The 8,248-nt window shown below is 37.1% G+C and overlaps 1 long non-coding RNA gene across 1 annotated transcript in view; it reads left to right on the forward strand.

Annotated features, from left to right (window-relative positions):
* Window positions 1-2,473: 2,473 nt before the first annotated feature.
* Window positions 2,474-8,248, forward strand: part of LOC137619233 (uncharacterized) — a 14,273-nt gene continuing 8,498 nt past the window's right edge. The window contains exon 1 of the long non-coding RNA XR_011039865.1: window positions 2,474-2,611. This is a non-coding gene — a long non-coding RNA (uncharacterized lncRNA). The remainder of the gene's footprint in view (window positions 2,612-8,248) is intronic.

An 8,248-nucleotide genomic window follows, 5' to 3' on the forward strand; every position in this document is an offset into this window, starting at 1 on the left:
GTTGAAAGTGGCTATGATAGTACTCTAGTAATACTGAAGAGGTTTTGCGTTGGTGGTCTTGTGACTTCTTGGTGGAACCCCTATATATATATATATATATATATATATAAATATATATATATATATATATATATTCATATATACATTTATATTATATATATATATATATATATATACATATATATATATATATATATATACATGAGTGTACGTAACCCGTCAAAAATAATGGCTAGATATTTAATTAGATATGCACACATAGATTCAACCCTCCCCCCTCACCCCTTCTTAACTACAACCCTTCTCACAAGGATATGACTGCCACCTCTTCCCCTGCCCGGGAGATGGGGAGATGCCGAGTTGTAATACCTCTGGCTATGGTGCTAAGGGTTACTGGAAAGAAATACATATATATATACATATATAAATTTCTAACTCATATTTGGGATCGAACACTAGCCCCTTCTAATGAGAGGCCAGGTCGATTCCAACAATGCCAACAGAAGCCATGCTTCCGGTGGCATGATTGGAATCGACCTGGACTTTCATTAGAAAGGGCTAGGTTTTGATCTCAAATATGAGGTAGATTTATTTTTTTCTATTCGATCGCGATATTGCACTTGCTCTTTATTATGTAAGGGATATTACAACAACAAATGCAGCTGTTTCTAGTTCACTGCTGAACAAAGGCCTCGAACATATGTCTGGGGTTTGGCCAACTTCATCACCATGCTGGCCACTATAGATTGGTTATGGTGGGAGACTTTAGTTTGATGGCTCACAGAAAACCAACATAGTGTGGGTGTCCCTGACCAGTACAGCTTTGCTGATCATGACGACGCACAAACCCTTCCACCACTTTAATGTATCTCAATTTACTTGCAAATACATAAACAAATCAACTTGTTCCATTTACCTTCATTCGTACCACCATTCATTGCTTAATTTTTGTGGTTTCCAATTATACATAATAATGTTGCTTCTGCTCACATTGACTAAACTATCAAATTTTGCTAATTGTCTCAGAGACTTTCACTAAGTTCTGCAGTATCTCTTCTCTATAACCATTCAACATAGTGTCATGTTTAAACATCAGCCATTATTGTTGTTATTATCATTACTTGCTAAGCTACAACACTAGTTGGAAAAGCAAGACGCTATAAGCCCAGGGACTTCAACAATTAGCCCAGTGAGGAATGGGAACTAGGAAAAATAAAATATTTCAAGAACAGTAACATTAAAATATAAATATAAATTATAAAAACTTTAACAAAACAAGAGGAAGAGATATAAGAAGTAATAAGTGTTCCCGAGTTTACTCTCAAGCAAGAGAACTCTAACCCAAGACAGTGGAAGACAATGGTACAGAAGCTATGGCACTACCCAGGACTAGAGAACAATCATTTTATTTTGGAGGGTCCTCCACTTCATGTAGGATTGTCTTCATTACATAGTTCTACACCCACCTTCTCTTTCCCATCTCTTGACTTATGGCGTCACTCTATACCAAAAAGAAAATATTGAATAACCTCAGAGATTTAACTCGCCATTTTTCAGACTAACTTTCACACCAAATCCGTCATTTTTCTGCTCATAACTCTGGCATGACCTTCTCTCCCATCTTAAAAAACTTTCAGTCGCTCTCAACGTCTTATCTTATATTTGATAAGCCCTCCACACCCGTAAATGCCTTTCTATCTTGAGCTCAACCCGGGTCCATGAATGCAACGGACAACTTTTCCTTTTAGTTTCGAAGTTCTCATGTAACTTTTGTGATCAATACTTGATTCACGCCAAACCCCTTCCTTATCTAAACCCATACTGCTCCTCCTTAACAATACTTCTGTTATCCGTCTTACTTTCTCAGTATATATATATATATATGTGTGTGTGTGTGTGTGTGTGTGTGAGTGTGTGTGCATGTGGCCTACTTTTGCTAGGTGTCTATATCTCTTTCCATGAAAAACTTCCATCCATAAATTGATACCAAATTTTAGCTGTAATCGAGAATTGCATTTACATTTGGACACAAAAGTTCCTAGCACATCTCGCTGCAAAGAAGTACACCCATTTACACCCTTACTGCGCGGCGAGTTACCAAATAGATGCTATAGGGATAGATGGCAGAGGTGTTGGGTGGGGCTGAATACGGGAACACAGTGCGCAGTAAGGGTATGACAGGGTGCATTTCCTCAGAGCAAGGTGTGCCAGGGATTCTGTGTCCAACCGTACGTATGATTCCTTAGAATAAATATTGGTTATTTCATATTCGGGCTTATGTACACGCTCTGTTATCCAGTCACAGAATCAAACTAAACAGAATAAAACTGAAAACAAAAGAGTATCGCTAAGATTTCCAGTCATATAAAGTCAGTCGCGAAACATCAGTAGACGCCACCGATGTGCCACTGTCGTAAAGTGAGACCCGTCGCTAAATTAATCCCGTTTTTCTCTCCTTATTTGCAGCAGAGCCTGGGTCCTGACTCCACCGTGTCCTTGCTGTGCCTACTCACGACGCCGGGAGATGACGGGGGCATCCTGGAGTGCAGGGCCTCGTCCCCGACGCTGCCTCATTTGACGGCCTCAGACTCCACTGAACTGACCGTGTATTGTGAGTATAATTGTGGAGGCACTCTCGCTTTTCTCTCTTTCTTCAAACAGAACTTCATTCTCGTTGAGTTTGGTATTGTATATCATACATTTTTCCTTGGTTTTAATAAACACAATGGCTTTTTATTGTTTTTTGTCTTGTTTCTCTTCCTCTTGTTTTGTTAAAGTTTTTATAGTTTATATAAGAGATATTTATATTAATGTTACTCTTCTTAAAAAAATTTTCTTTCTTTGTTTCCTTTCCTCACTGAGCTATTTTCCCTGTTGGGGCCCCTGGGCTTATAGCATCTTGCTTTTCCAACTAGGGTTATAGCTTAGCAAGTAATAATAATAATAATAATAATAATAATAATAATAATAATAATAATAATAATAATAATAATAATAATAATAATAATAATAATAATAGAAACTGTTTTAAGCAAAATGTATTATTATATTTTTAGTACTTCTGTTCAAATTCGCAGCCAGGCTAGAACATTTTACCCTGGAATTTAAGGTCAAGACTTAAATAATGGATGTCAACATGGCCGATATTACGTAGAAATATCAGGGATATTGGTTCCTTATAGTTATTCTATATTTCTTGAGTGAACAAAGCTTTGATTTGGGCATTATCCATTATAAAATAGTCTAATTAATTTATCCCATATGCCGTTCCTTAAAAAAAGTTCACTCTCCAAACAGGGCTGAAAGTGTTATCCAAAAAAAAATTCTCCAAAATAAAAGAGAAATTTCTAAGAATTAAGAAAAATATAGTTGAAGTACCCTGTACGTCCTCAATTATATGATTTATAACTGTAATAGAATTTTATTAATGCATCAAAATCACAAAAGTCTCCTTTAAGGTGAGAAAAAAACATAAAAATATTTAAGCCCCAAAAGTAATGCGACAATGATCTTAGATATAAATAAAGAATTGATATGATATTTCATTCAAGATCTTATTACCATTAAAAGAAAAGATGGAAGATTCTCAAACTAACGGAGAGGGACTTAAGACAAGATGCTTGCAGTTGAGAGAATAATTCATATAGAATATGAGGTAATATTTGTTCTCTAAGTGTTCTATGGCATTATTATTGTTATTATTATTATTAATAATAATAATAATACCTGCTAAACTACAAACCCATTGGAAAAAACAGGATGCTATGATCCCAGGGGCTCCAACAGGGAAAATAGCCCAGTGAGGAAAGGAAACAAGGAAAAATAAGATATTTCAAGAGTAACATTAAAATAAATGTCTTCTATATAAACCATAAAAAACTTTAACAAACCCAGAGAAAGAGAAATGAAATAGAACAGTGTGCCCGAGTGTACCCTCAAGCAAGATATCTCTAAACCAAGACAGTGTAATACCATGGTACAGATGCTATGGCTCTACCCAAGGCTAGAGAACAATGGTTTGATTATGTAGTGCCCTTCTCCTAGAAGAGCTGCTTTCCATAAGTTAAGAGTCTCTTCTACCCTTACCAAGAGGAAAGTAGCCACTGACCTATTACAGTGCAGTAGTTAACCCGTTGGGAGAAGAAGAATTGGCAGGTGTATGAGGACAGATGATAATATGTAAAGAATAGGCCAGACTATTCGTTGTGTGTAGGCAAAAGGATAAAGAGCCGTAACCAGAGAAAAGGATCCAATGTAATACTGTCTGACCAGTCAAAAGATGCCATAAATCTCTAGTGATAGCATCTCAACGGGTGGCTAGTGCCCTGGCCAACCTACTACCTACCAGATTAGCAGTAATGAAGAAAAGCAGGGTCATTATCAAATGGTTTTGTGACTGTGGATTGCAGTGCAGTAATCTGGGACCTATCTCATATCTGCCAGTACTCTTTCAAAACAAGAAGTTTGATTTTAAAGTCACTTTCAAATACCTAGATTATAGATAACTGGCTCTGGATTTATATTGAAAACAATCGTTTGCTTTTGGTGATCTTTCAAACTTCATAATCTTTTTCTAAGCCGATCAAGACAATGAACAAGACTTTTGATAATAGCCCAGTCTCATTTGAATTGCAGAACCACAAAACTTAAGTCAAAGATAGGAAAAATTTGTTTAATCATATTCCTTTTTTTTTGCCACTAGTGCTATATATATATATATATATATATATATATATATATATATATATATATATATATATATATATATATATATATATATATATTATATATATATGGTCAGTCTCTAGGGCATTGTCCTGCTTGTTAGAACAATGTTACTGTCCTTTACCTTTGCCATTCATAAACGGCCTTTAAACTGATTTTATTTTTTTTGTTCCCTTTCTGAGTAAGGGTACCTTAACGTGGTGAAAGGGTTTGTGTATCGCCATGATCAGCAAAAGCTGTACTAGTCAGGACCATGCATACTAGGTTGGTTAGCTATGGGGGATCAGGCTAACTTCTCGTACCATCACCAACCTGCAGTTGGCCAGAGTGGTGATGAAAACTGGCCAAACCCCATGGATGAATTGACATGATTGTGGCCTTCCTCCTTCAATGAAATAGAAATGGCTGCAGTTGTTGTTGTTGTTGTTGGTGGTGGTGGTGGTGGTGTTATTATTTGTTTGTAGATTAGAGTAGAACAGACTCTTCAGATATGGTAAGCAGCTCTCCTAGGAGGACACTCCAAAATCAAACCATTGTTCTCTAGTCTTGGGTAGTGCTCTACCCTCTGTACCATGGTCTTCAAGTGTCGGAGATTAGCGTTCTCTTACTTAAGGGTACACTTGGACACTCTATTCTATGTTATTTCTCTTCCTCCTTTTTTTGGTAATTTTTCATAGTTTATATAGAAAGTATTTATTCCTATGTTGTTACTGTTCTTAAAATATTTAATTTTTCCTTGTTTCCTTTCCTCACTGGGCTTTTTTCCCTGTTGGGGTCCCTGGGCTTATGGCATCTTGTTTTTCCAACTAGGATTTTAGCTTAGCAAGTAATAATAATAATAATAATAATAATAATAATAATAATAATAATAATTTAAAAGTGAAGGCCGGTAATTAAGTACCTGGTAGATAGTCAGGTTTGGTAGAGTGCAACTTTGAAGGCTAACACATAATCCCAAACTTGTTTAGATAGAATTTTTTTTTAGGAATAAACATTAAAATACAGCCCTAAAGTCGTACGCGCACAAACACACAAACACACACACTTACACTCATACGTACTTATATATCAATTTATATTCATCCAGCACAGGCTGGTCCTCGTCGTCGTGTTAATCTTAATGGTTTTCCTACAGGGTCTCTCAGGGGTGGGAAGGAAGTGCTCCTTCCGATTAGTGACACCTTTTCCAAGCTACCTTCAACCCCCCCCCCCCCCCTCTCTCTCTCAAAAAAAAAAAAAAAAAAAAAAACACCCCACCCTCTGTCTTCCTCTTCCTCTCAGACAAAGCATGTGTATTGCATAACAATCACATCTCTCTCTCTCTCTCGTCTCTCCTCTCTCTCCTCTCGTCTCTCTCCTCTCGTCCGTCTCTCTCTCTCTCTCTCTCTCATACACGAACAAACACACACACAAACTCACGCGACACACAGAGAAAGCAACCGATGTGTATCTATATTGCTAAACAATTCTCTCTCTCTCTCTCTCTCGTCTCTCTCTCTCTGCTCTCTCTCTCTCTCTCTCGCTCTCTCTCTCTCTCTCTCTCTCTCTCTCCTAAGTTTTTTGTTTTGGTACTACAAGACATCTTCCAAAATTCTTTTCCTTACTCGATCTCACCAATTACATATCTACTTCATTCTTGTTTTTCCATGTCTAATGTTTTTACTCCTGAGGGACACGAGACAGCAGCACAACATTCTTGCCTTACCCCCATCCTCGGATAGATAGGGCGCAACCCCCCCCCCCCACCCCTCTGCATTGGACAATTGTTGAGAAGAGTTCCAAAGGCCTGACATTAAATAAAAGAAAACAGCGTTTAAAATTTAAAATCTGTTCATGAATGGCAAAGGCAAGGGATAGTGACAATGCCCTAGCTAGCCGGACAATGCTCCAGAGAGTGACCATATATACATATCATCAGCGCCCAAGTCCCCTCTCCACCCAAGCTAGGACCAGGGAGGTCCAGGCAATGGCTGTTGATGACTCAGCAGGTAGACCTATATGCTTCTCCAAACCCCTTATCCTTAGCTCACAAGGATGGTGAGGTTAGAGTGATTGCAAGAAACTATAAAGCTTGTGCGTGAGTCGAACCCTAGTCCGGCAAATCGCGTGGCAGGGCCGTAACCTATAGGCTACCATAACCTAAATGCATGACTGACAATTATTATTATTATTACTAGCCAAGCTACAACCCTAGTTGGAAAAGTAAGATGCTATAAGCCCAAGGGTTCCAACCAATAGGGAAAAATAGCCCAGTGAGGAAAGAAAACAAGGAAATAAATAAACAATGTGAGTAAAGATTGACGATAAATTATTCTGAAAATAGTAACATCAAAACGGTTATGTCATATATAAACTTTAAAAAGACTTATGCCAGCGTGTTCGACATAAAAACATTTGCTACAAGTTTGAACTTTTGAAGTTCTACTGATTCAACTATGGTCACCTTTGTTGAACTCACAGTTCTACACATGTACTACCCCTCCTCACTCTGAGAAAGTGAACCTTGTCACACCCTTACTACACTGTGAGACACAAAACAGTTTAGTGAAAGAAGTTAGGGGATGTGGGCGGGGTAAAACACAGGAACTCTGAGCAGTAAGGATGCGATAGGGTACAATGTCTCGGAGAGAGGTGTGCCAGGATTTGTGTCCAAATATGCTACATTAACTATAAACTTTTATATATATATATATATATATATATATATATATATATATATATATATATATATATATATATATATATATATATATATATATATATATATATAAATATACACGTTAAAGAGGAATAAACAGTTTGGTCAGATGGCAAACATCCATGTTTTGTTTAATATAAACGTGATAAACGAGAAACTGTTATCTGTATGTCCAAAATATTGAAGGATAAATAATAGAAGATTCACCGTTGCATACACTATAGAAGAAAAATATCACCCTTCCCCCAATTTACCTACCACAAAACATGTACTAGACATGTTCTACATAAACAACCCTCTATGAAAAGTGTGACGTGTAAAATAACCCCCTGTAAGAAAGAGATCCACAAGAATAGATGATAAACATTACAACTTCCAAAATTGCTAGGATGAAAATCTCCCTCAACAAACATTAGAGGTCGAAATGGTTTTCACCTTAGCCTAATGTACGACGTTTAAAAAATCATTTCTGCTATACGTAGGCTAAGAAAAATTACCCCATACTCTATATGGTCGTCCATAACTCTTATATGTTCTTTCTGCATTTCCATTGAACATTGTTCATTCAACAGTGATTATTGAATTAACGCTGAAAATTAGGACGACATATAGAGAAGGGTTGTACAGTGGCAAGAGACTTTGGAGAAATATACATTGCTGGGAAAAAGAATATCTATGTTAAATTTGCGTCGCACAAAAAACTCCTATAAAGTTTGTAGGTTAGCCAAGACACCAGCCACCAATTGTGTGACTACCGCTAGAGGGTTATTGGGTCCTTTAACTGACCAGGTTGTCTACATTGGATCTCTTTATGATTACGGCTCT

The sequence above is a fragment of the Palaemon carinicauda genome, chromosome 25, assembly GCF_036898095.1.
Source record: "Palaemon carinicauda isolate YSFRI2023 chromosome 25, ASM3689809v2, whole genome shotgun sequence".
Lineage (NCBI taxonomy): Eukaryota > Metazoa > Arthropoda > Malacostraca > Decapoda > Palaemonidae > Palaemon > Palaemon carinicauda.